Source organism: Macaca nemestrina, chromosome 11 (assembly GCF_043159975.1).
Source record: "Macaca nemestrina isolate mMacNem1 chromosome 11, mMacNem.hap1, whole genome shotgun sequence".
Lineage (NCBI taxonomy): Eukaryota > Metazoa > Chordata > Mammalia > Primates > Cercopithecidae > Macaca > Macaca nemestrina.
Window position 1 is genome coordinate 69,423,307 of NC_092135.1, and position 21,271 is coordinate 69,444,577.

Consider the following 21,271-nt stretch of genomic DNA (forward strand, 5'->3'; position numbering starts at 1 on the left):
GCTGAAATCACACCACTGCACTCCATCCAGCCTGGGCAACAGAGCGAGACTCCATCTCAAAAAAAAAAAAAAAAAAATTCAAAATGTTCAAAAATGAAAAGTAAATCACCCTCTCATCCCCTTTCTCAGTCTGTTTCTGAACTCTCTAGGTTTGTTCTTGCATTACTATAAGGAAATATCTGAGGCTGGGTAATTTATAAAGAGAAAAGGTTTAATGGCTCATGGTTCTGCAGGCTGTACAAGCATGGGGTCAGCATTGCTCAACTTCTGGTAAGGCTTCAGGAAGCTTCCAATCATGGCAGAAGGTGAAGCAGGAACAGGCACATCAGAGGGTAAGAGGGGAGTAAGAGTGGAGGGGGAGGTGCCACATGCATTTTTTTTTTTTTTTTTTTTTTTGAGACAGAGTCTTGCTCTGTCGCCCAGGCTGGAGTACAGTGGCGCAATCTCGGCTCACTGCAAGCTCCGCCTTCCGGGTTCACGCCATTCTCCTGCCTCAGCCTCCCCAGTAGCTGGGACTACAGGCACCCGCCACCTAGCCCAGCTAATTTTTGTATTTTTAGTAGAGACGGGGTTTCACTGTGTTAGCCAGGATGGTCTCAATCTGACCTCGTGATCCACCCGCCTCAGCCTCCCAAAGTGCTGGAATTACAGGTGTGAGCCACTGTGCCTGGTCAAGGTGCCACATGCTTTTAAACAATCAGATCTTGTGTGAATTAACTGAGCAAGAACTCACTTATCACCAAGGGGATGGTTCAAAAGCATTTACAAGGAATGGGCCCCCATGATCTAATGGCCTTTCACCAGGCTCCACCTCCAACATTGGGAATCACATTTCACCATGAGATTTGGAGGGGACAAACACCCAAACCATATTATCTCTCTTCCTGATCCTTATCTTTTACATGTAGAGCTACAATCTACCTAGAATTGTTTTTATCTATAATGTGAAATGGGGGCTAACTCTTCCTTGCCTTCATAAAAAACTTCCATTAGGCTAGGTGTGGTGACTCATGTCTGTAATTGCAGCACTTTGGGAGGCCAGGGTGGGAGGATCGTTTGAGCCCAGGAGTTCAAGACCAGCCTGGGCAACATAGTGAGATGCTGTTTCAAAAAAAAGAAAAAAAAGAAGAAGTTTATTAATCCAGCATCATCTATACCACCTTTGTCATAAGTCAGTTCTCTACATATGGACTCTGCTCTATTGGTTTATTTGTCCATATTTGTACCAGTATCACGCTGTCTCAATTAGTGTAGATTTATAACATGTCTTAATATCTAGTAGAGTATGTCCTTGCACATTCTTCTTTCTCAGGAGTGTCATGACTATTCTTGACCCAAACAAATACACATTTTAGAATCTACTTGTCAATTCCACAAAAATTAACTCACTGCAATTTTGATTGGAACTTCATTGACTATTGACAAACTTAACTAGAAATGACGTCTTTACTATTTTAGGTCTTTCAATACATCAACAAAGCACATGCCTCTATTTATTTAGGTCATTTTCCATTTCTTTAAAATTTTTTTTAGGTTTTCTGTATAGAGGTTATCGCATGCATCGTGTGAAGAGAGTCCACCAACAGGCTTTGTGTGAGCAACAAGACTGTTTATTTCATCTGGGTGCAGGCAGGCTGAGTCTGAAAAGAGAGTCAGCAAAGAGTGGTGGGATTATCATTAGTTCTTATAGGTTTGGGATAGGCGGTGGAGTTAGGAGCAATTTTTTGCTGGCAGTGAGTGGATCTCACAAAGTACCTTCTCAAGGGCAGGGAGAATATTACAAAGTACCTTCTTAAGGCCGGGGGAGGATATTACAAAGTGCCTTCTCAAGGATGGGGAGGGTGTATCATACAAAGTACATTCACAGGGACAGGGGATTATCACCAAGTACATTATTGCAAGGGCAGGGAGGGTGTATTGTCACAAAGTCAATTGATCAGTTAGGGTGGGGCAGGAACAGATCACAATGGTGGAATGTCATCTTTTGTGATTCTTCAGTTGCTTCGGGCCATCTGGATGTACACATGCAGGTCACAGGGGCTCAGCTTTAGCTTGGGCTCAGAGGCCTGACAGAGGTATTACATACCTTTCTTTAGAGTTGTTACTAAGTATTTGATACATTTTGATGCTATGGTAAAGGGAATCTCACTTAAATTTCATTTTTTAATCATTTGATGCTTAACTAGGAATGCAAATAATTGAATGTTATTACTTCCTCTATCCTTAATTCCATTTTGTAGTTGTTGTTGTTGTACTGGTTGGGACCTCCAATATAATTAGTACTCTAATTATTTAGAGTAAACAATTTCAACCATTAAGTACAATGTTTTCTGTAGTATTAAAAAATAGGTTCCCTTTAACAAATTAAAGCAGTTTCCTTCTATCCTAGTTTGCTGAGGTTTTTTTCATGACTGTATGTAGAATTTTACGTTTTTACATCTATTAAGATAATCATAATTTTTCTCCCTTTTCTGTCAATGTAGTAAGTTACATTGATTATTTGTATGTTAAAACAATCGGCAAGGTGCGGGGGCTCACGCCTGTAATCCCAGCACTTTAGGAGGCTGAGGCGGGCAACTCACAAGGTCAGCAGTTCGAGACCAGCCTGACCAACATGGTGAAACCCTGTCTCTACTAAAAATACAAAAAAATTAGCTGGGCACGATTGTGCACACCTGTAGTCCCAGCTACTTGGGAGGCTGAGGCAGGAGAATCACTCGAACCTGGGAGGAAGAGGTTGCAGTGAGCCGAGATCATGCCACTGCCACCAACCAGCCTGGTGACAGAGCAAGACTCTGTCTCAAAAAAAAAAAAAAAAAAATCATGTATTCATGAAATAAACCCAACTTTGTTGTGATGTATCATTTTATGTTTTCTTAGATTTAGTTTGCTATTATTTTGTTTAATGAAGATTTTAACTTATAAGCAGTTTATATTAATTTGAAGTAGTCTAATGTTTTGCTGCAACAATTAGAAAATAAAATGAATAAATTGCAAAATTATATTTTTAAAGATATCAGAGTTGTGGAAGAAGGAGGAATAGATGAACTAAAATTCTAGAAGGGTAAGAACCCTCTCTAGATGAACTAACAATTGTCTTTGTTTTCTTCACCTGTGGGCCTGACCCCCAGGCAGAAAGACGCTAGTAGCAGAAGAACCAGTAGAACTTTTGACAGTCACACAGGGCTGTTGTGACCTGTAAGAAACTGAAAAAACCCAAATACAAGGCTAGTTTCTCGTCTGAGTTTTAGGGTGATCTGTGAGGCTGGGAGCTGGGCCAAAAAGGCAAACTGAACTCTCCCATTGTCTCGTTCTGCTTAGGGAAAAAAATTCTACGAAGGGAAACGAGTCTTTCACAAATTCACAACTAGTCTGTCACTCATGCTGGTGACATGCCTGTTCAGCCTGAAGAATTGTGAGCCAAATAAACTTTTATTTATGAATTACCCAACCTTAGGTATTCCTTTATAGCAACAAAATAATGGACTAACACAGTACTAGTTTGCTAGGAATGCCATAACAAAGTACCACAGACTACAAAACTTAAAAGACAGAAATTTATAATCTCACACTTCTGGAGGCTAAAAGCTGAAGATCAAGATGTCAATTAGTCTTCTCCCAATGGACTAATGAGGGGAGAAAAAGATGTCAATTGGGTTGTATTTTCTGAGGCCTCTTTCTTTGGCTTGTAGATAACAGTATCCTCCCTGTGTCCTCACATGATCTTCCCTCTATGTGTGTGTCTGTGTCCTAATCTCCTCTTCTTATACAGACATCAGTCGCATTACCCATTACGCACCCTAATGAACCCCCCACCTTTTTATTTATTTTTTTTAATCTTTTTTTTTTTTTTTTTTTGAGATGAAGTCTCGCTCTGTGGCCCAGGCCGAAGCGCAATGGCATAATCTTGGCTCACTGCAACTTCTACCTCCCAAGTTCAAGTGATTCTCTTGTCTCAGTCTCTTGAGTAGCTGGGATTATAGGCACCCGCCACCACATCCGGCTAATTTCTGTATTTTTAGTAGATACGGGGTTTCACCAGGCTAGTCAGGAGTTCTGACCTTAGGTCAAACGACCTTGATGTTATTGTACTTCATTCGTCCTACACATCCCTTCTGAGTCACTCTTTCCCTGTGGTAGATAAGCCCTGGGTCTGAGGGGTAATGTTGCAGGGATCCACCATCTTGTCTCACCACCACCCAAGACAGACATGACTTCTGTTCTTAAGTTCCTATTAAATGTTTCTTTCCAAGAAATTGGATTTGTCAATCTCTTTCTTCACCCTTTCAGCTTCCTCAGACTCTGGGGCAGATTTGCATAGACCTGCCCACTGCAGAACAACCTCCTTGGATAAATCTATTCCTAGGTATTTTACTCTTTTGGACATTATTGTAAATGGAATTGTTTTCTTGATTTTCTTTTGAATTTGCTCATTGCTGATGTATAGAAACACTGCTGGCCAGGCGCGGTGGCTCACACCTGTAATCTCAGCACTTTGGGAGACTGAGGCAGGTGGATCACCTGAGGTCAGGAGTTCGAGGCCAGCCTGACCAAAATGGTGAAACCCTATCTCTACTAAAACTACAAACAATTAGCTGGATGTGGTGGCAGGTGCCTATAATCCCAGCTACTGTGGAGGCTGAGGCAGGAGAATTCCTCGAACCCAGGAGGCAGATGTTGCAGTGAGCCAAGGTTGTGCCATTGCACTCCAGCCTGGGTGACAGAGTGAGACTCCGTCTCAAAAAAAAGAAAAGGCCGGGCGCAGTGGCTCAAGCCTGTAATCCCAGCACTTTGGGAGGCCGAGACAGGCGGATCACGAGGTCAGGAGATCGAGACCATCCTGGCTAACACGGTGAAACCCCGTCTCTACTTAAAAAATACAAAAAAAAACTAGACAGGCGAGGTGGCGGGCGCCTATAGTCCCAGCTACTCGGGAGGCTAAGGCAGGAGAATGGCGTGAACCCAGGAGGCGGAGCTTGCAGTGAGCTGGGATCTGGCCACTGCACTCCAGCCTGGGCAATAGAGCAAGACTCCGTCTCAAAAAAAAAAAAAAAAAAAAAGGAAAGGCTACTGACTTTTGCGTGTTGATTTTGTACTCCACAAATTTGCTGAATTTATTAGCTCTAGTGGTTTTCTTGTTAGTTGTGGCGGTGGTATTTTGTGTGCATGTGTGTATTCTTTGGGATTTTCTATACATAGGATCATGTCATCTGCGAATAAAGATAGTTTTATTTCTTCTTTTCTAATTTGGATGCCTTTTCTTTTTCTTGCCTGATTACTCTCACTGGAATTTCCAGTACAGTGTCGAACCACAGCAATGAAAGCAAGCATCCCAATCTTTTTCTTGATCTTAAAGGGAAAACTTTCAGTCTTTCCCCAGTGCATGTGATGTTAACTGAGGGCTTTGTATATGTTGGAGGGAAGTGTCATAAATACCCTTTATCATGTTGAGGAAGTTCTCTTTTTAATCCTAGTTCTCTGAGTGTTCCTTATCATGAATGGGTGTTGGATTTTGTCAAATGTTTTTTCTTCATCAATTGAAATGATCATATGCTTTTTTTTCTTCATTGTATTAATGTGGTGTACAACATTGATTGATTTTCTTATGTTAAACTGCCCTCAGGTATACATTTTGGAAATATTCTTTCACAGTCTGTGGTTTGCTATGTTTCTTTTTATTGATTTATTTATTATTTTATTTTATTATTTTTAAGACAGAGTCTCGCCCTGTTGCGCAGACTGGAGTACAATGGCATGATGTCGGCTCACTGCAACCTCTGCCTCCTAGGCTTAAGTGATACTCCTGCTTCTGCCTCCCAAGTAGCTGGGACTACGAGCGTGAGCCACCATGCTCAGCTAGTTTTAATTTTTTTGTAGAGACGGGGGTTTCACCATGTTGGCCAGGCCAGTCTCAAACACCTGAGCTCAAGCAATCCATCTGCCTTGCCTTGGCCTCCCAAACTGCTGGAATTACAGGCATGAGCCACCACATCCAGAGCTATATTTATTTTCAGTGGTGCCTTTTGGTGAGCCAAAGTTTTTAATTTTGATGAAGTTTATCAACATTTTCTTATATGGCTATTGCTTTCTGTGTCTTATCTAAGGATGTTTTACCTATCTCTGAATATGAAGATACTCAATTTTCTCTAAAAGTTTTATGGTTTTAGCTTTTATATTTAAGTTCATAATCTATCACAAAGTAAGTTTTGTATGGTATGAGGGAATTAAAAAGTTCAAGAAGAGAATAAAATAAGCTCTTTTCCTTAGATATGCATACAGAGAGAGTAAATTTATAAAGTAGAGCAGGATAACTAGTATAATAGAAGTCAGGATAGTGGTTATATCTTGGAGGAGAGAGAGAATTATTATCAGGAAGCCATATGCATGTAGCTTGTAGGGTGCAATGATAATCTATTTTTTGACCTGGGGAATGAGTTATGTGGTTATTTGCTTTGTTGCAGGTCATGGCCTTAGAATAGTAAAGAATTTATGAAAAAAGATCCAAACTATAACAACCATAAAATAAAAGACTGATAAATTCAACCACATTAAAATTAAGAACATCTATTCCTCAAAAGACTGCATTGTTTTTAGATATTATTATACATTCTTTTCTAGGAGCATTATTTTGCTTTTCTTAGCTAGGTCTTTCATATCCCTGGAACTGATTTTTGTGTTTTTAAAAAACTTTCCTTAAACATTTCATTTATAGCTGTTTTATATTTTGTTTATTGTTTATGCAGATTCTCACTAATGGTGGCTTGCTTTTTCTTCTCATGAACTTGATCATCTTTGATTGCAAGCTCGATCTGAATCTGTGGATCCTATAGCTCCAAAGTGGAAAGCTCTCTTCCAGAGAGGATTTGTTCCTGTTTCTGTTTGTAGCCAAAGATGCTAAGTTGGTGCAAAAGTAATTGCAGTTTTTGCAATTACTTTTAATGGCAAAAACCACAATTTTTTTATTTTTTATTTTTTATTTTTTGAGATGTAGTCTTGCTTTTGTCACCCAGGCTGGAGTTCAATGGCACAATCTTGGCTCACAGCAACCTCCACCTCCCAGTTTCAAGCGATTCTCCTGCCTCAGCCTCCCAAGTGACTGGGATTACAGGTGCATGCCACCATGCCTGGTTAATTTTTGTATTTTTAGTAGAGATGGAGTTTCACCATGTTGGCCAGGCTGGTCTCCTGACCTCAGCTGATCCACCTGCCTCAGCCTCCCAAAGTGCTGGGATTACAGGCGTGAACCACTGTACTTGGCCAAAACCACAATTTCTTTTGCACCAACCTACTACCATTTCAGGATCACGTCAGCGTCTTGGCTCAATTCATCCTTCCCAACCATGTGTTGGCCAAAACCTTAGTATTTTAATAGCAGTGCTACTACTATCAGCATTTTTCTCAGGACAACTCTGGGTTTGTTTTCTCTTTTGGAGGGGAAGTTTCTTTAGAGACCTCCCCTAACTCTTAAGAGACTAACAATATCTCAGAGAAATGAGTCTATCCAAGGTCTAATTATTCCATAGCGGAAGGGTGCGTCAGCAAACCTAGTCAGCCTTTATAGGATATTTGAAAGTCCCTAATAATATATTTTGCATAGTGCTCCAGATCATTACATATAGAGCTTCTTCATTTTATGAGCCTGCATAGCCATCTGTTGTATGGAATCTATTTAGCCAGTTTCCCAATTATTGATCTGTAGATTCCATTGCTATCACAAGCAATGTTGCAGTGTCATTTCACACCTGTGTGAGTATATCTGTATTATAAATTCCTAGAAATAAAATTACTGGGTCATATTTCCCTCATAGAGGTTGTATCAATTTATCATTTTATATTGTTTATACATGCTGAAATTTACATGGAATAGTTGCTTTATGTAATTTAAAAGAAATATACCACATTACTTTTTGACAAAGAATCAATGCAGTGTTACAATTTGGATATTTCACTGAACTCATTAAGAAGGAGATTTTATGAGATTTGAAGGAAAAAGTAAAACTTTCCAAGTACTCTTGGAATACTAAGCAAAATTGATCAAATGCTGGACCATGAAGCAAGTTCATTGCTTCATGAGCTTCAAGTGTCTCAAATGCTATTCTTTACATGTGGAAGAATATCTTGTTTTTCTTTCCCTATCAAGAACCAATCTTTACAAAGATTTATTACTGTCAAACTTTTAATCTAGTCAATAAATTTGTGAATCATTTATTTGAAAGTAGTTCAATAAATGATGCAATTGTGCATGCAAGTCTGTAGTCTCATAACAGATTAGATGTCATGGAATTGAAGGTATGATGCTAAAATGAGTAACAGATTCTTTTGTCTTTCTTCCTTTGGACACAGAAGTTAATAGCACCTTCCCATGATATTTTTATGATAGAAAACTAGCCCTGCCTCTTAAGCATTCATAAACAAATAAATCTAAATGATAAGGATATAAATTATCATTAACTTAGTACATTACTCATTGAACTGAAGTCCATTTCTTGCTTTAAGATTATAGTTGTAAGGTTTTGGAAGCAAATAAAGAAAAAGGATGTTCATGTCTTCCAAGTTTTCCAGTTTAGAACACCAGGGTATCTAATGCAGAATATCTTCAGAGTAAAGCAAGTTAATGCTCACGTTACTTGACGTCTTCAAGGACCTAATAGCTTATGTGTATTTTACTAGCAGAATATATTCTTATACTTTCTTTGCTTGAGGCACTGATTAAGTTATATTTGATTAAATAGTAAAGAAAGCCTTTATGATGTTACAGGAGGAAAGCCAGGAGGTTACTAACACCGTTTTAGTACTTTAGAGCTAAGTAACCATCTTGACACACCTCAAATGTAAATGTATTACCTACGAGACGGGCAGGTGGACTTGGAGGAATTTCTAGAAGCTGGGTTTGTCATAGCTTGTAACATGGCTAGACCTGGACTTGGTTTGGTTAATGGCTATGATCTGGGTTGCGCTGCTTTCTATAGTTTCTGATTTCATAATTAATTGACCTACCAGGTTGCAGAAGACCCTGAAGGGACAGACCCAGCTAATGATGGCCATGAGTGGATGTCCAGCCCAGCAGTCAGAACATGGTATCCAAAAGCTATGGCCATAAACAACAGTTAGAAAAACCAACTCAATAACAGGAAAATGCAACCCGAGGTATCATAAAGCTGATCCAGGCTCCCACATATGGTTGTTCAGATCATGCACTGCACAACCCTAGATGATGCTATTTATGTAGATGGTATGTCCTAACAAATAGACCAAGCATAGATTGGGAATGCAGGAATGATAAATAAATAGTTGTCTAAATAGGAAATATATACAGTTGGAACAGAGAAAGCCTACCAATAGTCAAAGATTCAGAGGTAGGACTCCAGAATAAGAAGATGGACCCAAAAGGAAATATTTCTGTCTTTAACAGAAAACAGAATCTTATAGGTTTTGTCAGCTCGGGGTGTCATCAAGGAGTGATTCAGAAGGTGTCACCTTGAATTTCACCTCCTCTGGATTCTTGCTATTGCCATGGGCACTGTGGTTCAGTGGTGTACTACTATGCCATTAAAGTTCTGGCACAAGTGGGCAAAAATACCTTCTTTTAATTCTTCTGGATAGAATAGAAATAAACTGGAATTTTTCTTAAAAAAAGATTTTACTAAATACAAAAAAATGAACAAAAAATAAATATTTAAGGTAATATAAAATTGAACTATCTTTACTCAGCTTTTGCATGTCTAGGAATTTATCCAAATGAAATAATTATGAATGTCAATTAAGGTTTGATCAGAGAAGCAGAACCACTGTGAGTGATCCAGAGGGATTTGTGTAGAGGACAGACCTTACACATTAAGTCAGTATAGGAGCTGGTTGCATTGTCTTTGTATGACTGTGGTCCTTTGTGTGGTACTGAACCTGAAGTCAGCAGGGCCTGTAGTTAGAAAGGGAAGATGCATGTGAAGTGGGAGTGAGCAAGGACAAATGGGGATTCACAGGATGAGCTAACACTGATAAACCAAAACTGAAATTTGCATCTGCCTCTCATTGCTTCCAAACATCCAACTTCAATGACGTGGAAGACTTTGAGATGATCTAATGCATTCCACCATGGAGCTGCACATGTACCAGGGCCAAAATCTGGAGAAGTTGAAAGCTGGATCTGTTGGGCCCAGATGCTACCCCATGGAGATAGAGCTGGAATTGCTACTGGCCTGGTTGCTGGCTCCTTTAACAAGGTGGGCCAGCATGACAATATACATGAGCTGCAATGGTGCCTGACTCTGCACCAATCTTCCAAGCCTAAGCATGATTGCTGCTACTATTCCACCATCCAAATCTCATGCAGTCTTTTCATGGTTCTCATTAGCTCAGAAGCATGCAGGGAGGCGGGGTCTGGGAAATGTAAAGTCCAGTTTACTTGACACCATACAAAGTCATTGTGTAATGTTTGTCACAAATTAACTACAGAGATTTTTATTGCAGTATTACCTGTAATAATAAAGAATAGGATATAACCTAACTTCCAACAATACAGAAATGGTTAAAAATATATGAAACATCCACACATTATAATATATTACAAAGAGGGCTGGGTGTCGTGGCTCACGCCCTTAATCCCCAATTTTGGGAGGCCAAGGTGGGTGGATCACTTGAGACCAGGAGTTCAAGACCATTCTGACCAACATGGTGAAAGCCCCATTTTTACCAAAAATATAAAATTGGCTGGGTATGCTGGCACACACCTGTAATTCCAGCTACTTAGCAGGCTGAGGCTTGAGAATCTTTTGAACCTGGGAGGCGGAGGTTGCAGTGATCTGAGATTGTGCCACAGCACTCAAGCCTGGGCGACAGAGTGAGACTCTGTCTCAAAAATAAATTGAAATTAAAATATATTATAAAGGACATAAAAGGATGTTTAAGCCCATGAACATATGTTCACAATACATTATTATTGTACCTGGTTGTGTAAATACGAAATGCTATTGAGTTGCTATGGCAAACAGACTAACAGCATCCCAAAGATGGCCACTTCCTAATCCCAGAACTTGTGAATATGTTAGCTTACACAGTAGAGGAGAATTAAAGTTACAGATAGAATTATTAAGGTTGATAATCAGCTGACTTTAAAGTAGAGATTATTTTGAAGTATCTAGGTGGAATATTTAAGAGTGGATAAAAGTGGAAGAGGGCAGGAGAAGAGGGTCAGAGAAAGAGATGTGACAATGGAAGGAAGGGTCAGAGAGATGCAGGTATTGCTTGCTTTGAAGTGGAGGAAGGGGCCATGATCTAAAGAATGTCAGTGGCCTATAGAAATTGGAAAGGCAGATAAATGAATTCTCCCCTAGGAGCTTCAAAGAGGAGCTCAGCAGCCCTGTGAGCCCTTGATTTTGGCCCAGTGAGACCCATGTCAGACTTACATGCCCCACAACTGTAAGATAATACATTTGTGTTAGCTAAGCTGCCGTGTGGTCATTTGTTGCAGCAGCAATGGAAAACTAATACTGCACCATAACATAATAAATGGTCAAGACCACCATGCATGCCAGAATACCAAGTGGGAATTTCCAAGTGGATGGCCTAGAATATATGATGCGGCTCTCAAACTCAACGGAAGATATAGAAAGATGGCAAAACAGAGATGGACTACTTTGTGAGGTTTTCTTTGGGCAGAGCTGTGCAGTGACTTTGCACTCCCCCTCCCAGTGGGAAGGGACAGAGGGTATCTTCCCCTTCCCTTCACTAATTAGAGGGGCTTTGAGAACTTAATCTGTATCCCCTTGAGTTTGGGGCCACAAAGGACTCAGTCTAACTGCTGCTCAGGAAACCTAAAGGGCAAGAAAGATGAGCTGGTGATCTGCTTTGGTTTCAGAGGATGAAGGTCTGCAGCTGTGTTCAGCTCAGCCTGTCTCTCCCAGAGTTTGTCAGGACAGAGTAAACAGGTCATTTCCTGTGGAACAGGTGTTTTTGCTCCTGCCTTAGGGAAGAGGAAGCAGATGATGAAGTTGCAATAGGAAGAGTCTGAATGAAAAACCCAGAGCTGAGCGGGTAACAGTAGCCGAGGAACAGGCTGTACAGCAGTGACAGGAATTATAGCCAGAGAGGCTCAGCAGGGGAGCCTCCCTCTGAGGCTCCCTCCTCCCTCCCTACAAAGTAATGGGTTACTTTGAAGAAGTGCTGATTATAATTGATAAATTGAGATAACTGCAAAAATTCTGACGCAACATGAAATTATCAGTGATTTCTATTGGTGACAAGGTCACAGGTCCTATGAATACTAGTAGGGTTTGCTGCATTCATAATAAAGAAATTGCTAAATTTCAGCTAGGAGTTACTGAAAATAAAGATGCAATTTCCCCTCATCCATGTTCTGTCCACATATACCAGGTTAAGAACACTAATCTAGTCCCAAAGTGTCCTGTCATGGATTAGCAAACTGCAGCCCAGTTTTTGACCCCTGTGAATTGTTTGATGACAAAGTAAACTAGTAGCAGATTGAAGGCCTAGAACAATGTCTATTCCCTTATTCCAAACTGCTTCCTGTTGACTAGAATCTCAGAGATTTAGCATTGGCTTTAGCAACATACAAATGACAGAAGTCAAGCTAAATTATTTTGCGACAAAAGTAAAAGGTTGACTTATACCATTTGATTTCGCTTTTTAAAAAAGCTTTATCTGCTAACAGAAATGTAGTCAAGCCTTCCTAAGATCCACTGAAATGTAAGATAAAGTTTGTAGGCAAAATTTATCTAGCCAAACACTTGACCTATTAAGAGGGCCTCTCTGGTCTACATTCAGAGTTCTTTTTGTACATGCATGATTCCTCCATACTTCAATAAGGCCCTCAGACCTTTGAGCCAAAATTCTGAGACACTGCCAGTGAACGTCCTTTAAAAAAACGCATGTGATAGAGATTATAATTAGAACATTTATTCCTGTTATTACAAAGCCAAACAAGAAAGCATCCAATAAAATTCTTCAGGGCCAGGCGTGGTGGCTCAGGCCTGTAATCCCAGCACTTTGGGAGGCTGAAGTGGGCGGATCATGAGGTCAGGAGATCAAGACCATCCTGGCTAACATGGTGAAACCTGTCTCTACTAAAAATACAAAAAAATTAGCCGAATGTGGTGGCACGCACCTGTAGTCCCAGCTACTTGGGAGGCTGAGGCAGGAGAATTGCTTGAACTCAGGAGGTGGAGGTTGCAGTGAACCAAGATCGTGCCACTGCACTCCAGTCTGGGCAACAGAGTGAGACTCCGTCTCAAAAAAAAACCCAAAAAAACAAAAAAAAACTCCAAAGGTAAAACAATGTTTCTGGCTACTCTACAATAATAGTATAACCCAGTTCTTACATACTAAAATGTGCCATCCAAACAGTTCGATGTCTTATAAAATTTGGTTTTAAAAAAAATGTGCCAGGGCATTTCTTTCCTTGCTAATTCTCTGTCTTAGGCCGTCTAAACTTCTCGTTAGTCTGTCAGCCAGTCAGTGCACGAATTGTTTTTAATGGCCTCTTCTCTGTTGACAACTGTTCTAGGCTATATTATTTGTCTGTATTCTTAGATCTCTGGCATGTGGAGCCTTGTGGACCTGGGGAACCACCCCTCCAGAGTTAACTAATTCCTAGAGATAACAATTTGCCTGCCAGCACATCTTTGATATGCAAACCAACCAATTAGGGTTCCAAGCCCAACCTACCTCCTTTTATCAGATCGCTACAGGGCTGCTGAAATTATTCAAACTGTCCAATCATAAGGTTGTTCTGCTTGCTTACTTCGCTTTCCCTTTTCCTCTTTTCAAAAACCACAACAAAGGCTTCTGCACTTTCTGCCTGCTCATCTGGCTTTGGTCCTTCCCTGTGTGGCCCTGCCTGCCATGCCTTGCCTCCCGTTTCTAGGGGACTGTGAACATAAAAAACCTCCTTCCTTCACGGCGATCATTTTATGTCTCTGTGTTGTACTATATCTGCTCAAAACAATTTCCAGGTACATTTTTAGACAATAGGATGGAAGAACAGCAGCAAGTAAGACACACCAAATCTGTTTTTGAAGAGCTGAAAATCCTTGAAGGAGCTTATGTTTTAGCCTAGGGTTTATAAATTTGCATGAGCATGGGCTCTAAAATAAATAGAACCTAGATGTGACCAAGCACCATTCTTTTCTTCCCCACCTGGGTATTTTCTGCTAACATGTGGGGTAAAGGTGGTAGATGAGAATTGGGGAATCAAGGATTTAATCCTAATTCTCTTTTGCCTGGATAAAGACCAGACTCTACCTAGAGCACACTCCACCTACTAATGCCTAGGCTGGAGAGAAAGGACCAGGATAGGGTCCTTTTAATTTTTTCTTGCCACATGATTAGGAAGATGCAAGATGATTAGGAAGAGGTGTGGTGACTCACACCTATACTCTCAGCGCTTTGGGAGGCTGATGCAGGAGGATCCCTTGAGTCCAGGAGTTCAAGATCAGCCTGGGCAATATAGGGAAACTCTGTCTCTATAAAAAATTTTAAAAATTAGCTGAGTGTGGTGGCACACACCTGTACTCCCAGTTACTCGAGAGGCTGAGGTGGGAGGATTGCTTGAGCCCAGGAGTTTGAGGCTGGAGTGAGCTGTGATCATGCCACTGCATTTCAGCCTAGGTGATAGCGGGAGAGCCTGTCTCAAAAGAGAGAAAAAAAAAAAAGGAGGGGGAGGGAGATGATTAGGAAGACTTACCAATGTCTTTCCTGAGTGCTTCCTGCCTTACCAGTTTTCCTTAAACCAAACTTGCACTGGATGCTGACTGAAGTGTGAAAGGAAAGTAACTCTTGGGGCCTCCAAATCACTCAGCTAAAGGGAAAAGTCCAGCTGGGAACTGCTTAGGGCAAACTTGCCTCCCTATTCTATCCAGTCATCCCTCTGCTCACTGAGATAAATGCATAACTGATTGCCTCCTTTGAAAAGGCTAATCAGAAACTTTAAAAATTGCAACTTTCTATAACCTGGAAGCCCCTCCCCACTTTGAGTTGTCCTGCCTTTCCAGACTGAACCAATGTATATCTTACATATATTAATTGATGTCTCATGTCTCCCTAAAATGTGTAAAACCAAGCTGTGCCCCAACCACCTTGGGCACATGTCGTCAGGACCTCCTGAGGCTATGACATGGGCACATGTACTTAACCTTGGCAAAATAAACTTTCTAAATTGACTGGGGCCTGTCTCAGTCACTTGGAGTTCACAGAAGTATTTAAAAATTAAATGGAGGATGAGGCAGATCTTACAAAGCAGTGTAGTGTGGAGGGAACAGAAGTCATGCCTAGGTCTAACCTACTCTTCTTCCCATGTTCTTCTCCCATGCTCCCCACGTAGCATGAAAGAAGCTCTGTTGAGTTAGACATTTTGCTTGAATGCCTCTCAAAGATGCTCTGCTCACTCCCCATTCTCCCAGACACCTTTCTCTTATCCTTGTGTCTGCTTGTCAGTCCAGTGTCTTACTCTGTTCCCTTAGTAAGAGAGTTCCTTCCTGCCTCTTCCCAAAGGAAGAGACTACGGACCAATACAAATGAAACCTTCCACTGCCCCAGCCCTGCCCACATGCAGCAGGTGGACCCAGAGCCTCTTGAATTGGAGAACCGGTAGAGGCTGCTTCCACAGCCATTATCCCCACAGTGAGAGCAGAGGCTAATCTCTCCAGTTCCCTCAGAGGAAAAGTCCCTCAGCAATGCAGGTGTTTGTTTTAGACAACATAGTCCAGCCTCACATGAAGAAAGCTATTCCTCCCATTAATATGGGTTTGGCTATGTTCTCTTCAAAGCAGTAATCCTTGCTTTATTTCATTAAGAAGCCTCTGAGCACTTCCAGTTTTGGCTTGCCTCATGAGTCATGGTGCCGGCAGGGAGTTCCTTTGTCTTGGTCATCTGGGGCAGCTTTCTGGTCCAAATCTGGTTTTTTGTTTTTGTTTTTGTTTTGTTTTGTTTTGTTTTGAGACGGAGTTTCACTCTTGTTGTCCAGGTTGGAGTGCAATGGCACAATATCGGCTCACGGTAACCTCCGCCTCCTGGGTTCAAGCGGTTCTCCTGCCTCAGCCTCCCGAGTAGCTACACTTACAGGCACCCACCTGGCTAATCTTTTATATTTTTAGGAGAGATGGGGCTTCACTGTGTTGGCCAGGCTGGTCTCAAGCTCCTGACCTTGTGATCCGCCCACCTCAGCCTCCCAAAGTGCTGGGATTACAGGCGTGAGCCACTGTGCCCGGCCACTGGTCCAAATCTCTTAACCAGCAGAAGGGACAAAAGAAAAAATGGGAAAGCATGTGAGCTCATCCCTTCTGCCTGTGATTTTCTCATACTGCGTCCGTTCCTCCATTCATCATATGTCCTCAGAAGGCATGAACAAAAGGCTAGGGGAACAGGAGTATTAGGTCAGAATATTTTCCCCACTCGTATCTGATCTTGCAAGAAACAGCTGGTTTGCATAAATCATTTAATTGAAGTGAGTTTAATAAATGAACTATTTACAGAGGTGCAACAGCCTTAAGGGAACTCGGCGAAGAGTGGTGAAGACCAGGGACAAGCACAGCAGGAAGCCAGTGCCACTCATAGATGCGTAGAAGCAAGTGGTGATGGTGTTACCTGACCCCTGTGAGAGCCACAGCTGTGGAGGAGGGAACACCTGAAAGTCCCGTGGCAAAGAGGAATGCAGCCACTGCAAAACCATGTCCCAACAAGGAGTCACAGTGGGATAAATAGGCTGACTTGGCTTCCTGCCTTCTAATCCCCGGTCAGCACCAGCCATCAGCCAAACCCAATTGGAAGCCAGAGGACAAGAAGTGTCAGATGACACAGTCTGTAGGCGTCAGCCTCCCAGAGCACAAGCCAAGGCAAAGGGTGGAGAGCGGAGGGGCAAACAGAGAGGAACCAACACACAGTCAACAATCAGAAGTGAAAAATGGTCAGCTTATCCCACAAAGCAAACCACCGTGGGCGGCTTATTACGACTTACTTTGTGGAAGTTCAACAGACAGATGGCATCTAGAGCACCCGGTACCTCATCTCCGGATGGGTGGGATTTTGGTTTTCTTTCCACAACCCTCACAACATGTCTCCTTACTCTACATTCTACATCTCTGTCAGGGACAAAAAATTCTGCATCAACATGTTTCTAGCCTCTAGGTGTTTTTTTGTTTTTTGTTTTTTGTTTTGAGATGGAGTCTCGCTCTGTCGCCCAGGCTGGAGTGCAGTGGCCGGATCTCGGCTCACTGCAAGCTCCGCCTCCCAGGTTCACACCATTCTCCTGCCTCTGCCTCCCAAGTAGCTGGGACTATAGGCGCCCACCACCACGCCTGGCCAATTTTTTGTATTTTTAGTAGAGACAGGGTTTCACTGTGTTAGCCAGGATGGTCTCAGTCTCCTGACCTTGTGATCTGCCTACCTCGGCCTCCCAAAGTGCTGGGATTACAGGCATGAGCCACCGTGCCCAGCCAGCATCTAGGTTTTTCAGAAAGGCCATCTTCTTCAATGCTGTCCCCTACCTGCTACATCAGGAATCACCCAACAGCATTGCTGCAGGTTATTGAGTCTGATTAGATACTTTGGTGACAAACTGCTTACAATCTCCAGAGGGAAACTTCTATCATTTAACAACTCTGTTTTAAAAAAGTTCACAGGCAGGGGTGGTGACTCATGCCTATAATGCCAGCACTTTGGGCAGCCAAGGCGGGTGGATCTTCTGAGCTCAGGAGTTCGAGACCAGCCTGAGCAACCTGATGAAACCCCCTCTCTACCAAACATACAAAAATTTGCCAGGCATGGTGGCACATGCCTGTGGTCCCAGCTACTTGGGAGGCTGAGGTAGGAGGATGAGTCCAGGAGGTGGAGGTTGCAGTGAGCCGAGATCATGCCACTGCACTCCAATCTGGGTGACAGAGTGGGATCCTGTCTCAAAAAGAAAAATAATTAATTAAAAGGTTAACAGTAAGCCACAACAATATTTATTGAAAAATTTCCCCTTCTCAGTGACAGTTTTGTTTAATATCAAAGTTAGATTCTTTTTTTTTTTTTTTCCAGACGGAGTCTCGCTCTGTCGCCCAGGCTGGAGTGCAGTGGCCGGATCTCAGCTCACTGCAAGCTCCGCCTCCCGGGTTCACGCCATTCTCCTGCCTCAGCCTCCTGAGTAGCTGGTACTACAGGCGCCCACCACCTCGCCCGGCTAGTTTTTTGTATTTTTTTAGTAGAGACGGGGTTTCACCGTGTTAGCCAGGATGGTCTCGATCTCCCGACCTCGTGATCCGCCCGTCTCGGCCTCCCAAAGTGCTGGGATTACAGGCTTGAGCCACCGCGCCCGGCTCTTTTTTTTTTTTTTTTTTTTGAGACGGAGTCTCGCTCTGTCACCCAGGCTGGAGTGAAGTGGCGCTATCTCGGCTCACTGCAAGCTCTGCCTCCCGGGTTTACGCCATTCTCCCGCCTCAGCCTCCCGAGTAGCTGGGACTACAGGCGCCCGCCACCACGCCCGGCTAGTTTTTTTGTATTTTTAGTAGAGACAGGGTTTCACCATGTTAGCCAGGATGGTCTCGATCTCCTGACCTCGTGATCCACCCGTCTCAGCCTCCCAAAGTGCTGGGATTACAGGCTTGAGCCACTGCGCCCGGCCAGATTCTTAAAAGATAATTTAAAAGTTGAAATTCTCTCAGTTTTACATATAACTTCAAGATGATTCAATACCATTGGTACCATTTGGCCATGTTTTCATCCTCCTGAAACGTTTTGTTAAATGGGGTCTGGAATCCCAGAGATTCTCATCTGCTGCTGCTATGAAGCAAAATTAACTCAAGAGTGGAGTGAAGGTGTTAGGAGTAATGTTTCAAGGGGGTGAAAACATTAATTGGGGAAAAAGACTAGATACTTTTAGGGAGAGGGATAGAGATACAATGATGTCGTTATAGAATTATAAGCTAAAGTTCACAAACGAAAAGAATCAATGTAAGATGAAACACGGAATGTTTGCAGCACTCAGGAACCACCACCAAAAAAAAAAAGGTCTGAAAAAATAAAAGTGGAAGATTCAGGGATAGTTTCCATGTATTCCTAGGGATCTCACTCTTCTCTCCTCTGCTCTGTGCCCTAAATTGACCTGGGATGGATTACATGAACTGCCCTGTGGCATCTGATTAGGTTCTGGTTAGCCCCTGGGAGACCCTGGGCAGAAGATCAGAGGGGAGAAGAGTAAGGCTGGAATATTTATCTGCTTCCATCTTTCTCCCTATGGGGTCTCTGCAGGCTGGCTGCATCCCTGTACTCAAGGCCTCTATCGGACTTCCCCCTCCACACAATTTTCTCTCTGGATTCCAGTAATTCTCTACCCTTCAGACTTGGGGCACTGCCTAACCCTGAGGATTGCCACACACTGCCCACAACTTCATAAACAGTCTTGTTCATTATTAAATTACTCAATTCCAATATGCTGTGTGTTTTCTGCCAGGACCCTGATTAACACACTCAGTCTTATTAGCCTCCCAACACATGTTTATTGAGTAACCACCACGTCAAGGAGGAATAAAATGACTAATTGGAGAATCAATGCCTTCAATAGGGCAGTCTGAGAGTGGAGACAGCCAGAGAGGCAGATCATTATATTATATCCTGACAGGTGACACAAGGAGGCACTGGATGGGGAGGTCAGTGGGATATAAAAGTCTGGGCAGGGGCAGACTCAGGGAAGGTTTCTCAGAGGAGATGGGGTCAGGGAAATTTAGAGGCAGGGGCGTGGGTAGGAAGTGGTCAGAAGCTGCCAGAGCAGTTTACAGCCAAGGACATCAGAGCCAGTCAGGTTATGGTAAGAGACTAGAGGGGAGGGCTAAGCTGGACCAGATCAAAGCCTTGTGCTGGGGAAAGGTGTCCTTCTCTTCCATTTGCTTACTCTCCCCACCAAGGGAAAAATAATGACACAGGTGAGGTCTACAGCCTCTTACTCTGAGCCCTTAATCCTGCCCTACTACCATGGCCTGCCACTCCTATTTCTTTAGTCTGCTTTGAAAATCACCTCCATATACTTCCTGCACATTCTAAGGTCTTTCAAGACAGCAACAAGACAATACAGCAAACTAGTCCTTGGAGATAAGCTACAGAAGAGGGCTAGAAGTGAACGTTCCCAAATGCATTCTGGAGGCCCTGGCGGTCAGAACCCTTTTTCTTTGATAGCATTAGATAATGCTGATACTATTTTTGTCCAGTGGAGAAGGGTGAGGATGATGTTGGAAATAGGGCAGGGAGCGAGCTTCACTTCATCAACAGGGGCTTTGGTTCAAATCGGTTTGGGTGGCCTGGCACTTTGAAAATCCATTTATCACACTAAATGGCAAGTCCAGGTCCAGGAGGTTCCTGTCTTCCCTCTCTCAACAGCAAACTGCAAGTAGTTTCATTGCAGGATAAGGCCAAGCCCACTGCTGCCCATGCTGTTTTTGTTTTGTTTCGAGACAAAGTCTAGCTGTCACCAGGCTGCAGTGCAGTGGTGCGATCATAGCTCTCCTGAGCTCAAGTGATTCTCTTGCCCCCACCTCCCAAAGCCCTGGGATTACAGCCGTGAGACACTTCATGCGGACCCCGGTTTACTGGTTTTTGTTTGTTTTTTGAGACAGAGTCTCACTTTGTCATTCAAGCTGAAGGCAGTCGTGCAATCTTAGCTCACTGCAGCCTCGACCTTCTGGGCTCAAATGATCCTCCTTCCTCAGTCCCCAAGTAACTGGGGCTACAGGTGCACACATTTGTATTTTTAGTAGAGACAGGGTTTCACCTTGTTGCCCAGGCTGGTCTCAAACTCCTGGATTGAAGTGATCTGCCCGCCTCAGCCTCCCAAAGTGCTAAGATTACAGGTGTGAGCCACTGCGCTCGGCCTTTACTGTTAACTTAAAACAAAAAATTATAAATTTGAAAAAGGAGGAGACTTTCTTTTAAAAGGTTATAGCCTGCAAGGTGGCCATTCCATAGGCTGATAAACACAGCCTCTGGCCTAAGACCAGAGACAGGCACTTGGAAGGCAGAGGGGTTGGGGTAGAAGCTTTATGCTGAACAGTTTGGCCAAACATACATACTTAACAGGTTACAGGAGGAACTATGAATATTGATGGAGGTGGTCCTTACACATGCATATTGAACAAACATGCATGTAACATGTTCTCTTTGGGGTGGAGACTTAACATTTAAATGTATTACTTCAAATACATTTAAATGTATTACTTCAAACCTATACTTCAAAAGGTCTTTTTAGGCCGTGAATGCATACAAGTGCAAATCCTGTAAACTGGCCAGAACT

At 42.6% G+C, this 21,271-nt stretch overlaps 1 long non-coding RNA gene across 2 annotated transcripts; it reads left to right on the forward strand.

Moving 5' to 3' along the window:
- The first annotated feature begins 533 nt into the window (after positions 1–533).
- LOC139357141 (uncharacterized) lies at positions 534–19,629 on the forward strand. Of its 2 annotated transcripts, XR_011609853.1 has the most exons (5): positions 534–2,075; positions 9,001–9,147; positions 10,065–10,220; positions 16,485–17,007; positions 19,240–19,629. It is a non-coding gene; the product is annotated as an uncharacterized lncRNA (long non-coding RNA). The 2 variants fall into 2 exon arrangements; XR_011609854.1 differs by lacking the exons at positions 9,001–9,147; positions 10,065–10,220 and having other exon boundaries at positions 19,240–19,624.
- Positions 19,630–21,271: the final 1,642 nt, after the last annotated feature.